At 36.5% G+C, this 19,189-nt stretch overlaps 1 long non-coding RNA gene across 2 annotated transcripts in view; it reads left to right on the top strand.

Annotated features, from left to right (window-relative positions):
- The window catches only part of LOC135312767 (uncharacterized), a 492,691-nt gene that overhangs the window by 352,813 nt on the left and 120,689 nt on the right, over window positions 1–19,189 (top strand). The window lies entirely within an intron of this gene.

The following is a 19,189-nucleotide window of genomic DNA, read 5'->3' as shown; positions in this document are numbered from 1 at the left end:
TGTGGTGAAGAAAAAAAGAAAGAATAGTATGGAGGCTAAAGAATGTAGGAACAAAAAACCCATGTTGTATTGGAAGGGGGATTGATGTTTCCCTAAAATATCTCAGTAGCCTCCACTCTGGATTCTCAAAAGGCCTGTGAGAAGATTTTGTGTGAGGCTTAGAATATAGTATTGGCAAAGAAATGTAAACCTATTCCTAACACCAAATAAAAGCATCAGAAGGGAATAGAACATGATAAATTCCTCAAGATAAAAGCAGTAGGGAGACAGCTAGTCAACAGCTGTGAAAACAGAATTAAAACTTGCATAAATTGGAAATGGTATTCCCCAAACCAAAGCTGAATCCAAACAATGCAGTATGTATAATCTCAACACAGGATTCAAACTGGGTCAACAGGACATTGTGACTAATTCTGTGGATGACTGCCAACATGCTCAGGCAATTGCAGCCTGTTGACCAATGTCAAACAGTTCAAGTTTGCTTTCCCCACAGACTTGTATTTTTAAAATAAATATATCTTAGAGCAAATGAGCCAGTAACTACTCAACAACATAGTGCTGAGTGTTAGATTTGAAGCTTAAGTCAAATCGCATTTAGACATATTTCAATATGGTATGTGGGTGATAAGAGTGAGGATTTCAAACATACATGGGATTTGGAAGAATGGAGGAAGGACAAATTCTGCACAGTATCAGGACTGATCAAGGAAAATTTAAAAAGATACGAGACTATAATATAAAGGAATGTACGAGTTCCATTTGGGGGAATACATTTTCATTGCTTTGCATGATCTAATTAAATCAGTTAGTTTACTTTTAAAAAATATTTATTCTATAGTTGTTCTGTCCTTAATAATTTTTTAGTTTGCACCTAGTTTATGCATTTTTTCTATGTATGTATTTTTTACAGATGTTCATCTTCTTTCAGCTATCACTTCACCTTTGTTTCTCCATAGAAATGAAATTCCAACTATGGATATTATTCTGAATTTTTGTCTTCCAGTTACAGACCAGATCTTCCCTAAATGGCTTCTGTATCAATAATTCTGTGAAATAAAGTCTGCATCTCAGCTAGCAAATAAAACAGGGACAAGGCATGGACTCAGACACTGGGTCAAGATTGTCTGTACTGTTTTTCTGTTAGCATGTCTCCTGGTATTGGTTTGGCCAATGTCAACTAGCACTGCTCCAGACAGTGCCTCAGCATGGTCTGGACAAAACCAGGGCCCTTCACACAGGCAATCTGTATGAGGTGTCAGCCATTTAGACGGATCTAGTCACCATGAAAGCCACAGTCATCCTTATGATCAAAACTTCAAGCCAAATGTCAGACTGCTATTGATGATGGCATTCCTTTATCACTCTGATTATTACTTCTCTGTTCTTCTTAATTTTCCTTTTTGTTCCTGTCATTTATTATCTTTCTCACTTTTAGGAGGGATGTCAAGACATGCTTCATCTTCTGCCTCTGTATTCCTGTCAAATTGTTTCTTATGAAATTGTCTACCCTCTTGTGAAATTGTCTCCTAGTATTTTGTGATTCACAGGTCTCCGTCAATACTCTTGATCTGCCAAACATCTGTCCAGCTTCAAATTTCTGTTTCTTAGAGGTCTTCTATATAACTTACTAATGTACTAGTAGCAAATTGCCAGCATAAGGTAAATTTCTTGTGCTTCTTAAACTCACTGCACCTTCTAGGCATTATCTGACATCCATAATTCATAGAATCATTATTCTCCCCAAACTACTACTTCCACTATGACTGTAGAAGGAGAAAGTGATGTCTATGGCATTTTTCATTTTCTTCCCCAGGATATTTCCTCTTGTAAGTTCCACTGCAGTATGAGTAATACCTTGAATCTTCTCTACTTTCTGTCTTATTACTATTTGGTTTGAAGAAGATTTAATCCATAGTTATATTGTAAAAGGAGTATCCAGTCTTGCATGCGTTATCCAAGAATGATCTCACATGAATATTAAATAAGAAAAGATGTATCTTCAAGTTTGAGTGCTCTCGAGGGCGGAGGAGTATTTGCCTAAACAATGATCATCAACATATTGGAAAAGAATTAATTCACCATGTTTATGGAAGAAATATCCAACCCTTATAGGCTCTTCATGATGAGTGTATGTCATGGGTAGCTGCTGGTAGTTCATATGATATTATAGTTTATATCTTGCCTGTGTTCAGAACCATAAAAAAAAGTCCATTCTTTTAGGAAGGCTGTTCCCTTACAATATATGTAGCTTAACTGAAAAATTAATACTAGTGTATTTCATGAGGAACAATATTTCATTGCCTTCAGAATAAAGAAATTATTAAAGAAAGAGTAGTTTACAGAATGGTGCCAGCTGAACCAAGAAACTGAGGACAAATTATTTTAATTTCTCACAGATTCCTGGAAGCAATTCTCTTCAACATTAGCTGTATGAATCGAGTTCCTTACCCCACTGTCTGGGTTAATACTGATAAAAATCCCTACAGATTAAAGGAAAATTATTTCCACACATAATCAATAGGGAAAGTTACATCTAGTTCCTAGCAGCAAATAAGATTCCAACATGATAAACAGGAAATGTGTTTAAAATAAGCCACTAGATGAACAATGCTTAGTTGTATGAAAATGAGTCTTAATTAAAATCTGAATTAATCAAAAGAATATTGGTGTGCAGAAAATATTGTCACTCTCTCTTTTTTTTTTTTTCTGGAAAAAATACTATTTGTTTTTCAACAACATTCAGTGATTTGTTAAGAATGGAGCCCTTCCTATCTAGTAAGAGGGTGTGCTCTAACCACAAAAGACAGGCATATTTTTCATCAAAATGTTAACATCAATGACCTTGTGAACCATAATATGTTTTTATTTTATTTTGGATGTTGAATTATCCAAGTTTATCCTTTATTTGGAAGTCAGCTATCAATCCTTGCTTTTATTAAGGAAGAGACAGGAGGGAAAGAAGCCAATTCTGCCAGCAAGCTGAAAGAATAATTGAATATATTTAATGAAAAATAAAAGAAAAATAGAATCCAGGAAAGGAGAAATCTGGAAGAAAGAGATCTCTAATGAGCAAGGTTAGTTCCTATGTGCTAGTATAGTATATATTATTATTTTTAAGGAGATGGTGATAAGATTAATGAGAAAAACTTTATTAATGTCTATGTAAATTTATGCATTCATTAATTAGAATACGACAGTAAAGTTCAACTTCATTAACTGAGAGTTCCAAATAATGTTCCAGTTACTCTGAATTCCCCATCTTCCTCCAAAAAGCCAGTTGTCCTGAGACTGTTTGTGCCTAATGACTTTGGGAGACTACTAAAACCTTAATATCATTCACAGATTATATATTTTAATTTCTTGTGATTATTTTCACTGCAAGATAGACTTGACATGTGATTGAAAATGAGAAGACCCAGTAAGAGAATTCCTTGTGCTCCTTAACAGTGTTTGTGGGGTGCCTGCCCAGTGTCCCCTCAGCAAAGTGGCCAGGATGCCAACATACAACAAGGATCTGAGTATAACATTGAGTGTCAATGGAACATCCAAAACTAAGAGGGAGTTTGTCCTAAATTAACAATGCTAAAGAAGAAAACATCTGTGAGCCACACTAAACAGCTTAAAAACAAAGGGGTCAGTTTGAGAAGGTGTTCCAGAGAAGCTTGAAAATTTGTAACAGTGGGGAGAGAAAGAAAGCAGCAGAGAAGCAGTCAAAACCTGGTTTGACAGTGCCAGAAATCACCCCACAGACATTCAATCTCTACCTTGACTTTACTGAACATCATTCCACCAGATGCCATGGGGGTGTACATCGAGCTCGAGGAGTGACAGTGTGGGTGCAACAAGTAGGGATCCATCATTCTGATGTACATGTGTGAACTCAGGGTGGGGGCTTTCTCATGAGAATATGTCTTGTTGGGTTTTAGGGACTGTCACAAGCACACATAAGCCTAGTGCACCTACATCTCCAACAGGAGGGTACAGAAACAGAGGAATCCGCACTCCTAGAAAGCATGTGTGTGTGGTGTGGGTGTGTGCTTATAACTCACACTGCCTGTGAGCGGGAGCACGTGTGTGTGCACGTGACTGTCTTGGTGCAGGATATTATTGGCATTTGTTAAGGGAAGTCGTTTAGAAATTTCTAGGTGTTTATTTAAGTCTCTAATATTGAGATTTACTTATCATGAATGCATAGTTCACTGTCTGCTGATTATTTACATGTTATTAATAAAACAAACAACTTCAATTTTGATTTTATTTACACCATGTGAATAGAGTAGTTTCTTTCCTGCAATGTTTGTTTCTAAAAGCAATCACTCAAGAAATTAAAAAAATATTAGTAGACCTTTTGTGACTGTGTATGCTGTATGCAAATGCACAACTACTTGAGGTAGCTGAAATGAGATACTATTTAGCTAACCTCTATGTTCAACAAATACCTTTTGAAGAAGTTGCATTATTTCTAGCAAATGAGATCCTAGGCAAGGCAGCATGACTATGACTTTGGTCAATTCAGTCTGCAGTTGATAATATAGTGGGAACTTCAGTTATTAATGACCTAAATTTAAATGTGGGTGTGGTTTTGTTTTGTTTTGGTTTATGCTTGAAGGAATGAAAATATTACAAATTATGTAATATTTTCCTATATATACAATATATACCTACAATATATACAATATATACAATATATACAATACAATATATATCCTATATATACAATCCTTTGTACTTTGCTATAAGTACATTTCAATTTGGGTACTTGCAAGAAAAATAAAAGGAAATTCAGGTCTTAGAATAGCAAAATAGTCATGGGGATATTGTTGGTATTTTATCTACTTCAGTGTTACCTGTCTGGGAAGGTTTTCAACTTCATTCTCTACCTGCTGATGGCTAATATTGAGTAGAGATTTTGAAATGGTGAAGCTGGGCTGTCATCTGGGATTGGATGCTGTTTTTGCTGTGATCATTGTTCTTGTCTGAGACTCTGATGAAGACATTATAGGGGTTAATTTTCTAATTTGTCTAAGAGCTAAATCTCATTCTCTAATCAATGACTATGTAAGTATTTTATATGAAGTATAACAGCTTTGAAAGGAAGAATAAAGACTGCACCTGTCATCTGGCTTAACTCAGTATTAAGGTACTTTGCCATCAGATAGTAGACCAAAAGCCCATAGAAAGAAAAAAGTAATAGCATCCATATCTGCCATAACCTCACCTTTCTGAACTACTAGCTGCAGTTTCTGCCAATCTATCCTCTAACATTTCTTTTAATCCAAAACTTTGTCCACTTTAAATTTGTAAATAGCTTGAGGACAAATAAAAATAAAATTTTTCAATGAGTAGAAATGCTGCAAGAAAACAAAATCACTTACCTGTAGACCCAGAACCCTGCCTCCTCTTAAAGAATGAGGACTCAGTTTTGGGGCCAGTCTTGTCTGATGCCTTTATCAATAATCTGGATGATCTGAGTGCACTCTCAGTAAGTTTGCAGACAACACCAAGTTGGGCGGGAGTGTCAATCTGCTTGAGGGTAGGAAGGGTCTACAGAGCGATCTGGACAAGCTGGATCGATGGGCCAAGGTCAATTGTATCAGGTTTAACAAGGCCAAGTGCTGGGTCCTGCACTTCGGTCACAACAACCCCATGCAACGCTACAGGCTTGGGGAGGAGCGGCTGGAGAGCTGCCCGGTGGAGAAGGACCTGGGGGTGCTGGTTGACAGCCAGCTGAACATGAGCCGGCAGAGTGCCCAGGTGGCCAAGAAGGCCAACAGCATCCTGGCTTGTATCAGCAATAGTGTGGCCAGCAGGAGCAGGGAAGTGATCGTGCCCCTCTACTCGGCACTGGTGAGGCTGCACCTCAAATACTGTGTTCAGTTTTGGGCCCCTGAGTACAAGAAGGACATTGAGTAACTGGAACACGTCCAGAGAAGGGCAATGAAGCTGGCAAAGGGTCTAGAGCACAAGTCTTATGAGGAGATATTGAGACAACTGGGGTAGTTTAATCTGGAGAAGAGGAGGCTGAGGGGAGACCTTATTGCTCTCTACAGCTACATGAAAGGAGGTTGTAGTGGGGTGGGTGTTGGTCTCTTCTCCCAAGTTACTAGTGCTAGAATGAGAGGAAAAGTCCTCAAGCTGCGTCAGAGGACATTTAGATTGCATATTATGAAAAAATCCTTTACTGAAAGAGTGGTCAGGCGTTGGAACAGGCTGCCCAGAAAGGTGGTGGAATTGCCATGTGGTACTTCAGGGCATGTTTTAGGAAGCATGGTAGTGCTGGGTTGACTATTGGCTTGATGATCCTAGAGGTCTTTTCCAACCTTAATGATTCTATGACTCTATGATAATATTTTGAACCTGCACTTCTTCATTTGCTTGAAATGACTGAAATTTATGATCACTTAGTAGACACAATCCCCTACCTTTTACAAGCTCTAACTTCTTCACAGAAATAGTAGGGAAACCTCAGAAAGGAAATAGCGTTTGTTTATAAAATCCATAAATTTACAAGTTAGTTCATGTCATTCCACTCATAGGAGCATATGGTCAATAAGTAGAGATATCAATGCATTGGAAAAAGACAATGAAGAAACAATGTATTTTTGAATTTAACAGTGAAAGTAAACAGTGACAGTAAGAACTGGATAAGAATGTAATTTTTCTAAAGATAATGAAATCATTACAAGTCCTGTGGATGCAGCGGGATCCATATTAATTATCAGAATGTGAGAACAAAGTAATAAGACAGTTAAATGATGAAGAATACCACATCAGATTAGATATGGATCCACATTTTAAATATAGGAGGTAAAAAGCATTGGTTCAATTTTGGATTAATGAAGATATTTGGAACACAAACACTCCTGAAAAAATATACTTTATCTTTGTCTGAAAGGGTTATCAGATATTTTGGAAAAATAACTACACCAAGTGGTCCACAAATTTCTGAATCTTCTGATGGGAATAATTTACAGTTGTTCCCTCTAAGGTCCGTATCAAAACAACCACACTGAACTTGCTACTCAGTGTCACTGGTGATACTTTGCATGTGGAAAACAACATGAAACAGTTGTGAACTGGCTTGCAGCTAATGTGAGACTAGCACTTTCTTTCCTCTAATATGAGGAAGGGGGAGCGGACATTTATCTCCCCAGCAGATGTTATCTGGGAAGTGATAAATTCAGTTTCGCATCCCTTATTTATCTGTTTTAGAAATAGGTGGAGAGTAGAAGCGACTGAGAGAAAGCAAGAGAAGTGCAAAGCTTCCCTTTCCTGGCAGCCACAAGCCATTAGAAGAGCTTGGCTGCCCATGTAACCACAGCCTCAGGCAGCTGAATGCATGCCCAGAGCAGAAATGGAGACACAAAGGGATTCAGATGCTTATGGGATTATCCTGAAGTTGAGAGAAGACTTGTGAATGCTTAAATGTTGAAGTTTTTTGCCTACTACCTCCAGTGACAAGAAAACAAAAAAAAATCAAAAGTTTTTCTCTTTCGTTTCTTCGCTAAATGGTTAGAAGATTCCTTGTTGTAGTTTAATTTATTTGGAAGCAAACCTGAAAAGTTGTGTCTTAAATTTTGATAAATAAGGCTAACATTTATTCTGGAGTTTAACTTAAAAAGAACAGCTGAGAATCATATGATGCAGCTGGAGGAAAGAGAAGGGAGTTTGACTGCTCAATGAATGCAACTGTTTTGGAATGCTATAGTTAGAGAAATGGTCTCTAAATAGCTGAGCCGCAAATCAATTAAGATTTTACAGATTTGGATCAGAATTATACAACTGGAGAAGAGAGAAAAGTATGCACATTTTGCAGTATACTGTTTGTTTGTTGCATTAGGATTTTGCTTGTTAGGATGCTACTGATTTGAGCTGTCTCCTAGAATAGCAGGATTGTGTGCAATTACAATCAATCAAAAAAAAAAATCTGCTTCTGCTGAATGAGGCCAAGGTAGAAGCACAACCCTGTTTTCTTCCATATGCTAAACTTTCTTTGAGGAAATTAACAGAAATCTTTTATCAGTTAGTCTGCAAAACTGAATGATGGAAAATATCCAAGGCCCAGTGCTCTGCTCTGAACAAATGGGCTTTGCCCTGACATCTGTCCTTCAGTATATTTTTCCTTCAGGGTTCAGACCTACACAGATTTGCCATAAATAAAAGTGATGTGCAAAACCTAATGGAATATTACTTCTGTGGTGTTCCTTCAATCGCAGTGATATAATGGATGAGGTAGGTTGTGTGAAACAAAACATTCAATTTCTCTCAGAATATGAAGGTCCCCTGAAAGGTCTATTGGAACATCCCAAAAATAATCTACTCTTTTCTCAGTTACCCAGAAACACATCTAACATTTGGTGAGCTACTGTTTGGCAAAAACAAGAAAATTGGAGGCAGTGCCCATTTGGCTAGATTACAGAACTGTGAAAGCTATCGACTGAACTCACAGTTGATGTTCAATGAATCCATTTTTGTCAAGAAAGCGTGACTGAGACCTTTCATTACAATACTGTCCCCACAGTGCAATCTAGTGTGAGTCATGTATCAATGTGCTGAGATCTACACTGTTTTGCTGAATGATGTGGACTACTTCTGGAAACAGAATAGTCACATACAAAAGGCACAGAATTGTTACTTGCAGTTGGAGTTCAGTTCCCAGTTTGCCTATCAGCCAAACTGAATTGATCTTTAGAATGTTATATCTCATGAAGTACATGTTTTCCAATTACTTGACCAGTGCTTATGTTTGAATCTAAAAATATCAGGGAAAGAAGAGTGATTAGCTATTATAAATTGAATTAGTTGGCTTTTTAAATTGTGTTCTTCAGTTGCTGGTCATGCCTTTGCATGTAACACCATTACCACACGCTGACTTAAAATCCTTGTTATACTCTTTTGTTTGAACACTTTAAATGATTTGATCCTCTTCTAGCTGATCCACAAATTCTTTACTAAAAAACATATCCTGATCTCAAGTACTCATGTTAAAGACTTAAAATCTTATGCACCCAAAATTGCTTGTTATTCTGTTTAAAAGATTGTTTTTAATAGGCTTTGTGGTCTTTTATACCAATTTATCATGCCCATGTGCCAGAACTGAGTCTCAGTCCGCTGCTTGCTTCACCAGCAAATTCTGATTCTCTGCATAACAACAGAGTGTATCGTTGTTGCAAAAGGGCAACAGAAATAATGAGAGCATGCATTGATCTCGTAGATTAATGACCCAAGATTAATGAATCATGGTACAGTATTGGTAAAAGACATGCAAAAGGAATGTGCTTTAACTATTTTCTCTAAAGGGCCTCCAAATTTTAAGGGCAAATATTGTTCATCTGTTGTCATGACTTAGCAGAACTGACTACTTGAAACTTCAGTCTTCTCCTTAGCATTTCCCAAACTACAGTGGTGAATCTAATAGGTAGAGATTACCTATTTTCTAAGTTATTAATTATTTGCAACATTACTGCTGATATTATGGAATAAAAACAGTTTGTCTTGACATGGTGCAATTATATTACTTTTTCCATCTGAAGTACTAAAACCTCAACACAGCACTATATATTGTCAACTTGAGTTGCCAAATAGTGGCAACAGGAATGATATTCACTTATTTCTCTGAGGATTTGGTTTTGGATGAATTACAGACCTGTCAGTGGACATGAAAAAAGATCTTAAAGGTAACATATAGAAATTTGGATCCATCTAATAACAGTCCCACAAAGGTGCCTTTACTGAGGACACATCTCTACACATATGCCTGAGTGTGCCAGTTCTAACATGACTAAGCAATTGATTTCTGCCCAATGCCTATGGATCTTGAGTGGTATAGTCTGATGTGTCTTTTCAGAGGGTAAATAATGTTATTTTAAATACTGCAGTAGTGGCTGCTGCTTTCAATGTAATCTTGGGGAGAAGAGACAGTGTTGCCTTCTGTCCATAGGATAATCTAGTTCTGCCTGTATCTGGGGATTTTTAAACCCATATCTTTCATATTCATATTCAAGCACAACAAGCAAAATGTTGTTGGTGTTGGCTTTTGTGTATCATTTTGTGGCTGCATGATCTGGCCACACAATCTAGGAGTCATTACAGACAGAGTTGTATGGCTGTGAAAGAGTTAAGATGCTTATCTAGTCCTGCAGATTTCATTCCTGCTCTTCATCACTTCCTTTGTTTTTTGCGCAGTGTCTGCTTTTATAAAATACAATCAGACCAGGGGAAGATCTAGGGAACAACTACAAATTGCAGCATGAAGCAAAAAAAAAAAAAAAAAAAGACAAGTCACAAGACACAGGAAATGTGTGCTTGAATCCTTTCTAGTCATAAAGCCTATTCTTTTATTTGACAAAGATTTATTTCCCAATGCAAATTGCTGCCACTAGGTAATTATATTAAAAAAAATATTCCTCCCTCAGCTGTTCTTTAAACAGAAATCCATCTGAAAGGAGAGTTTATAGGGCACTATTCAAGGCATGGAAAGAGTGGGTCACTACTCACCCATATCTTCAGCACTTATGCTATTGTGTACCTCCAAGTGCTCAAATGACTTTTTGCTTAGGGTGCAAAACACACCTCACTTTCAACATGAGTTGGTTAAAAAATCAGGGTCATTTAATTCAGGCCTCTTAGGGAATTTTCAGGCACCTAAGAATGGCTCTGGATCGTTAGTGCATCTTTCTGGTAAGCAGATATACATTCAACTAAGTGCAAAGTGTTCAGCTGCCTGTCTTTTAGTGGGAAATGCACAGATGCACTCCTGCACATTGCACAATAATGTACCCATGGGAATCTAAATTTTCCATTACCTTTTCTATCCTTTTAGCTTGTTTTTGTGCTTTGCAGTGTCATAGATTTAGGAAGCAAAACCATGGAACAGCTATAGAGCCCGTCTAGTTAAATACCACACGTACTGTCAGTTCTAACAGTATAATTAAACAGGAGTTAAAATTTGCAATGTGTTGACATTTTATCAATTAAAGATAGACAGGGGAGAGATGGAAGAAAAAAAAATAAAAGCTTTTGTGATATCAGTTAATTCCATGAGATTACTCAGAAATGTGGCTTCTTGTTACATCCAAGATATAAGGAATTTAGTGCCTTTTTATTTTCCTTTCTGTTTTTAATGTACAAAGTTCAGTAGATGTTTATTTTCCATTATGTCTTTTCATTTTATATCTTGGTTCACTGCTATGCTTTTCCAGCTGTTGCTTTGGAAAAATAATTACAATTCAGTCAAGCAAATGCACAGTGGTGGGTTGTGCAGTTTGGTAAATTCTCTAGTGCAGCTTCTGAAAAAAGATTTTCACCTTATTTAGACAGGATTAGATTCTCTTCCTGCTCTACTCTCCCTAAGAGCCAGTGTCTTTGTGATATAGTTTAAACACTGGGACACAGTTTCTCTGCAGGCTTTGCCAGAGAGATGACACATTCTCCTCTTGGCAGGTGACACCATAGAGATGACATATTTTCCACCAGCAAATACCTAAGGGAAACTTATAATTAACTGGCCTTCTATGATCAGCATGGTTGCTATAGTTTAGTTACAGTTTAGGTTTGCATTTCTCAGCAGTACCCTGCAGCCAAACGGGTACTGATACATGTTTCTAGGCATTCCTGTTTATTTTCCCTCAAGCATTAGGACTATGGGAAGAAGAGGATGAGAGGTTATTCTTATTCTTATTCTTATTCTTTTTCTTAGATAATTGTAGAAAGTATTCCAGCTTAGCAGTCTGCAAATCTTTACAAATGTCTTGTTCAATACAAGTGTAGGACAAACTGAAACAGAGGAAGCATGTAGGCATACCTAACTGAATTGTTAAAGAAGTTTGTAGGGGAATAGACAGGGATCGGCGACCGGAAGATCACGGGATGTGACGGAAAGATAGACTCCTCCCCATAGGAGTGGCAGGAACAGGAAGCGCAAGAGCTATATAAGCGTGTCACGCAGTTAAATAAACGGACATTTTGTATCCATCATATTGGTGTCTGTGCATCACTGTCCCCAGGGTGGGTAGAGCCCTGTGTCCTGGAGATGTGCGGCCCAAGAGAAGTTCTCCCACAGAAGCGTACGGCAACAGAAGTTCAAGCAGCACACATCTTGTGTTCAAAAAGAACTAGATATTAGAAACATGTTATAGTAAGGGTTGTAGAGCATTCAGAGAGATCACACTCAGTGCATCAGGGACAATTCCAGTGCTCAGTGCTTACGGTGGTACAGGAACAATTTACTCTAATAGGCAGTTCTCTTCAGACTGTGTGCTTAAAATTTTTGTTTTTGTAGACTTCTGAGTTTTTATTCTTTCCTTCCTTTTGCCTGGGAGAAAGAGAAGGGAGAGAAATTGTGACTGCTGAGAAGTTTGCTTTTTGCTTGCAAAGTATAGCTAAGATATTTATCTAATAGATCATACTAACATTATTTATTGTCTGATTATAGGATCATCAGAGTTTTTCACTTTCTCTGTAAAATTTGACTCTAAAAATTCCTCTTTAGACTTAGATGTAGCTAATTCCTGATTTCCACCACCTAGCAATCTTGAAATATTGCTAGTGTCTTCTATGTGAGGAGTGAAATGAAGAACACTGTGGAGGGACTGTAGCAGGAGGTCTAGAGACATTTAGTTTTCTAAAATGAAAACAGTAGGTCAAACAGGCTTTTCTTTCATCCCCATATTCATCCCCGTATTAAAGCAGATGAAACACTGGCATGGCTAGGCAGAGGTGATATTCTGCATTGTAGTGAAGGAGTGGAAAGCTCATTTGTCTCTATTGCGTGGTGCCAACCCCCTCTTGTCCTAATGCACTCCATTTTCAGCTCTTGAGATCCATCTCCACCTGGAAGAAAATAGTGTTTTGTTGTTCCCGAGTAGCCAGGACAATCTTTGCAGTGGGTATGATTTTTAAAAGGCCTACAGATGCTCAAAATGATTCCACAAGAGTGAAGCAATCCTTGGGATCCTTAATGTAGATGTGATTTAGCTTTCAAGTCTACACAGGACATGGACAAAATAGTCTCAAGGATCTGGAGCAACACATTTTTTCTTGTCAGTAAACAGTGTCATCTACTAAACTCTTTCTGCTAGAACTGATACACAGAGTATCAATATGCATCACACATGCATATACGTATATGCATATACATGTATGCATTTAAAAACCAAAACATTAAAACCCAAAACTTTCACCTTATTTTTCTCTTGCGATATCCAACTAGATTTTGATCAGCACACTCATACACCATTTCCAGGTTCAATGATTAATCCTTCCACCCTCAGTCGATGGCACTGGACCGGTACAGAATAGTTGAATATGGAAACAGGTACATCATTTTGTGAGATTACCGTTTTATTTCACCACATATGCCCTTCACATGGGGGTAAAATTGCCTGGCATATTTCTGTTTGAATTCCTTCCTACTCTGCTGAAGATAGATTTTTCTTTACTATACAATGAATTTTTATAAAATTTATCTTACTGTAACATTCTAATTATTCAGTGTCTCACTGTTCTGAGGTGCCTAGCTCTTTCACTTTTTTTACTGCCAGACCTTATTATAATAGAAATGATGTTTCTAACCACATACTATGTTGACCTGAACCAACAAGAAGTCAAATTAATGAAGAATCTATTTCTTATCCTCTGAGATAAAGAAGCCATCTTCATTTGTGGATCACAAGTTATGTTATAATAATTATTTCCATAGGAAAGCTATAACTGTTAATCAACAGTTGGCTTGAGCCAGGTTTTGCCTCTTCTGAAAAGTTAATGAAACTTTGGAAGCTGACAGGTTGCATTTTTAAAGAACATTAAAATACCAATAAAACCTCTCAATCTATATTTTCGAAGTCAATAACAGTTGAACCAGTTATAATAAGAATCAGTTCTGAGAAAGGTGCTAAAAGTAAGAAGTGAACACAAAAAAAATTTAAACTTTTCCAGAAAAGCAAAACATTGACCTTGGGAAATGGAACACACAAAATAAACCTTTTTTCTGACATTGTTTTCTCATTTGGACATAAGTTTTGTATAAATTTATGTTAACCGGATATCTTCTAGCAGAAACTCTAGTTCTTTACCCTGAATCAGATAATTTGTTTTCTTCCCCTCACTTCTAAATAAAGTTTCCTCTTAGAAGGGGTGGGTCAGTAGGTGAGTCATGACCTATCAAAAGATTCTTATTGATAACAGAATAGTGTTTCACAGAACTAGAGTAGAGAGCTTCTCTAATTTAGTACTTTCTATTGTTTGCTTCAGAAAGAAGAAAAGACATTTTTAAAAAGATGCTTCCAGACAATAATCTGGCATATAGATACAGAGAACAGAATGATAGACAACTTAGAAGAATTTAGCAGGAAAAAGAAATCAAAACAATCCCCTAGACTTGTGACAAATGCTAAATGGTAGACAAAAAGTGGTATAGAAAGTCATGGACAATGGATTCCAGTCTAGGACACATATTAGAGTAAATGTAATCCTCATCAGCTCATCTGTCAGCAGACATGAATCACCTGCAGAGAAGTATGCAGTTTGAGAGCAATTCTCAGTCCATATACTTTGAAACTACATAGCTGTACAGCAGCATTTGTAATGTATATCCTGTGCCAAGTGCACTCATTCTGAAACATAAATGCTTTCTGCAGTTTAGTCAATCCAGTTCAGTAGCATATTCATCTAAACCTCATAATCACAATTTGAAATATGGAAGAGTTAATAAGGTACAGTTATGTTGCATTGAATTCCCTTTCCCACTGCATATACATGCTCTTTTAAGAGAGGCTACAGTAATTTATTTTGGGCAAGATTATTTATGCTGTGCTTGGATTAGATCTTTATAAAGGGGTTCACATGGATTACTCACTTCTAGGTTATTCAGGTGCTCAGTCTGCTTTAGTGTGCAGCTGCCAGGCTGCTTACTGAAATCTGTGTGAAGAAGGCATTTTATGGTGCAATGCTCTGGGCAGACTGAACATACTACATCAGAATAAAAGTACATAGGGCAAAAAGGCTTCCTGTGTCATTCAAATAAGGCCTATTCCAGACACTCGTATCGTAGGATATCATGCATAAAATACCAAGCTCATCTTAAGAGTCAACTGGGTTTTATTTCCCCTGAATTTACTCCTCAGATTGCCAAAGAAATCAGTTGTAGACCCCAGAGCTTACTGGGACACGGCATTAAACACAGACTTTTATGAAAATGGGGGGTTGATTGACTGATTAACAGATAAAATTTTATCTTTTTACCTTGTGAGATAAAATGATCACTACAGTCCAATCTTTGGCAAAGGACAATTCCAGACTCTGCTCAGTCAGAGAATTATAATTTCTTCTGAGGTCTCTTCCTTCTTCTAGGGGGAAAACAAACAAAATTTTGTTAGCTTTTTGCAGAATGGAATTTACTTCTCAGTTTTTATTGACATTCGAACTAACTTAAAGAAACGTTCAACCATGAGCTTGCCACACCATTTGTTCACTATCCTCCATTAATGTCTGATCCTTAATCAAGATGTCGATTATACAGTAGGCTTTATCTTAGGTGAGTGCACATCAAACATTCCAAGAGTGTTTACTGCTAGACAGAAATGCTATAAGAGGTTGCTTACCAGCATGCATTTTAAACATAGATGGCCACCTCACTGTTTATAATTTAGATGCCCTAAAATATTATTCCTTTGCCTAAATTTGAAAATATTGATAGCATTTTGCTCAATATCCCAAAAATGTATTGTCATGGTTTAGCCCCAGTCAGCAACCAAGCACCGCGCAGCCACTCGCTCACTCCCCCCTGGTGGGACGGGGGAGAGAATCAGAAGAGTAAAAGTGAGGAAACTCATGGGTTGAGATAAAGACAGGTTAATAGGGAAAGCAAAAGCTGCGCGCAGAAGCAAAGCAAACCAAGGAATTCTTGTTAGGAAATATTTTCAATGGAAGATGTGTCCATGGGGAAAAATTTCCTTTGAGATTGCTGGATATAACAGATGCATGTTGGATTGATTTAAAAAAAAAAAAAAAAGAAGAAGAAGAAGAAATAAACATGTAATTCAATAATTTGTAGCTTACATTTCAAGCAACTATAAATTATGATCTTTTAAAATTAGACTGTGTAACAGATGGTTACAGTTCTGTTTAAAGTGTTTTCTTTAGCATGTCTTGTAACACCAAGTGAGAGCTCAATGCAATAGCTAATTTTTTTCTCTATTAATTCATGAGTTCCATGAAAACGTATTGGAGCAAATGGGAATTTGGGCATGATTTGTCTATGGAGAAATCACCTCTAAGAAGACTTTGCTGTAGAATTCATGTCAGCCATAGACTACAAATCCAGTCAAGTAGGCGAGAAATCTCCTGTGGCAGGACTTCAGTTTCAAACAACGAATTTTTTTTTTTTCAATTCTACTTGGCTAAATTTGTATTAAAGTATATAAATAAGTATGTATTTCTGGACTGAATAACATCATGGCTCTAACTCATTCAGGTTGGAATCAAACTGGAATAATTTTAAGGTAGGAGTCTTGTTACTAAGCAGGGATATTCCATTTTTGTAAAAAGTATTTTTTTGTTTAGGTTGGCTAGTGTTTTTCAAACTGAAGTTCACTGAATGTTAGCTTTCCATATTATTTTGAGGCTTTGTGAAATGAAGCTTATTCTGGAAGAGTACATGTGAGCCAGTGTGACTGGCTCAAATTCTAGGTGTCTAAACTTATCCCACCCAGAAAGTGGTTAAATGTAACTGAGTTGAGAGGACTTCACTGAGGTGGCAGCTATATTCTTAGCACAAGTAAAGACTGTTTAAAACAAAAAAACATAGTTTTAAAATCCTTAGATATATCATAACAAGTTAGGATGACAACAACTTTAAAAAACCTGTCTGTTAAAAGGTTATGGAAAAGCAGAGCAATCTTCATATAGTCTTTCTGGAACAGTGTCAAACCTGTCAAAGTGCAAGAGCTTCCCTTCTTACAGGCTTATATGAAAGTTATATTCAGATCAAATATTGTTATTTTTTTTGTTTGTTTTCCAGAGTGCTAAATTATAATGAAACTATAAAATACAACTGTCTGAAGACTCATCCAGAGGATATATGAATGGGGGTGTTTTCCCCCGGGGTCCTGTCCAAATGAATTTATCATTATGCAATATACACAGCCCAGTTTTGGCAAAAGACAAATAACTAGATTGCTGTAATCCAGTTTCACCATGCCAAAACTACAAACTCTTAAACTCCCTGTGGTCTAGAAAGGCATTATTGCTATCAAACAGGAAATATTCTTTGGCACAGAGACAGATTCATTGCACTAGCTTACATCACTTAGTAGCTAAATTCGCAACATTATAGTTCTAAGTTTTCCATAATTAAGGAAGTGTACCCCAAAATACAATTCAGATCTTAGATGAAGTGAACTTGTAGTTGGGAAATTATTCTCTTCCTACTTAAATGAAACTTTCTAAACTTGATAATAAAAGGTATAGCTTTCAAAATCTTTGCTTTATGCTCCTAAAATAAACAAAGATTGGAATTATGAGACCTTTTGGATGATGCAACCTACAAGTGAGGTCCCATGTAGATCTCATAAACAACTGACTCAGTTGTCTGAATTGCAGCCTTCTGTTCATGGAAATGACTTCTGGGATTCCTGTTTCTTTGTTGGAAAGGGCTCTTTCTGTTGTTATGATATGGCAAAGAGTTTGCATGTTCCACTTTGCCCTGAATATAACCTAATTTTCCTTGGTGATTCTTATGGATATACTTAAAACTGAAAGCAATATCCAAAAGAGTTAATATGTGCCACGATATGTCTGACTATATTGTAAGAATTCTTCCTTGTAGTTTTCTGAATTCATAATGGAAAAATAATATTTCTGAAGTCTCTATCCAGTTAATTTTACTATAAAAAGTAAAATCCTATTGCCTGAAATAATTGGTTTCTATGACTCACTAATAGAATACTACTGGTGTTTGTGTACCACAGTACTAGGTTGCTTGTAAATTGCTGGATCAGGACTAAAAACTTAGTATTACTAGGTATATGCAGCAAATCAGATGAAGAAGAAGAAAACTAGAGAATGAAATTAAATGTAAATTTCAACACACTGCTTATGAGGTACTAAATAACATCTTGTATTTTGTTTCAGACAGCTATGAACATACTTTGTGTAGATTGTTTCCATTATTCAAATACAAACATCATTTTCAGAGATATAAATTAAATTTTAAAATCAGTATCTCTGAAATGCATACAGAATATTTTATATTAGTAATCATTACCAATAAAATAATTACTTTGACTAATGTTTACTGGCAGTGTGATCTTCTTAGTTATTGAAGAAACTGCAATCAGGTAAACTATGTTCAAATTTGACCCTATCATAATATCTGACATTTCTGAGAAAACCAAGTCTTCTAATACTAAATTAATTTAAAATATTAAAATAAAATAAATATGGAGTAGAATAAGACATAATAGAAAGAGAAGAAAAATTCCAAAATTTTGAAAAATGTTTGGATTATATTTTCAGGAACAGAAACATAGATTCACTGCTTTTTTAATGTCATTAGTGAAATGTAATTTTTTGAAAATAGTGCTGATTGGTAGAAATACTGTCATAATACAATAACCCAGTAAATGACAGTAATAACCCAACATTCACAGGCTATCAGTCATAACTTATTCTCTATTTCAGCTGCAGGGTATGCCTTTTATTCTATTATTTAGAAACTACTGTACTGGCCACCAAGTGGAGTATCTTTAGGTTTTATAAACCATTATTTCATTAAGATTACTTTGAGCATTTGAGTATTGCCTCCTCTTGCAGATATATTAAGTCTTGTAATGCTTGGGTTATATTTCAACAGGATCTTAAAAAATCTAGGTTTTGCTTGAATTTACATTAAGTACTTTCCTAACCAGATAGATCCATTTTCAAGGCACTGGAGCTATAAATTGCTTTCAGAAACACAAGCATAGTGTTTTCACTTTTGCAGAAGACCAGAAGGTGTTTTCAGCAATGGCAGGTTTATATCACCTTGTTGCTTCTAGGTCAGGAAGGATCATTGCTTCATAAATGTTTCATAACAGTATGTCAGGGGACATGCAAACGCCAAATTAAAGAGGTGACACTAAGGGAGTACAGGTGGTTGCAAAATAGGAGAGCTTTGTGAACTTCAACATGTTTTGAGATTTCAGTAATTTTT

Source organism: Phalacrocorax carbo, chromosome 1 (genome assembly GCF_963921805.1).
Source record: "Phalacrocorax carbo chromosome 1, bPhaCar2.1, whole genome shotgun sequence".
Taxonomy (NCBI): Eukaryota; Metazoa; Chordata; class Aves; order Suliformes; family Phalacrocoracidae; genus Phalacrocorax; species Phalacrocorax carbo.
Note: the sequence above shows the minus strand (reverse complement) of the source record. Positions and strands in the feature narration are given on the sequence as shown.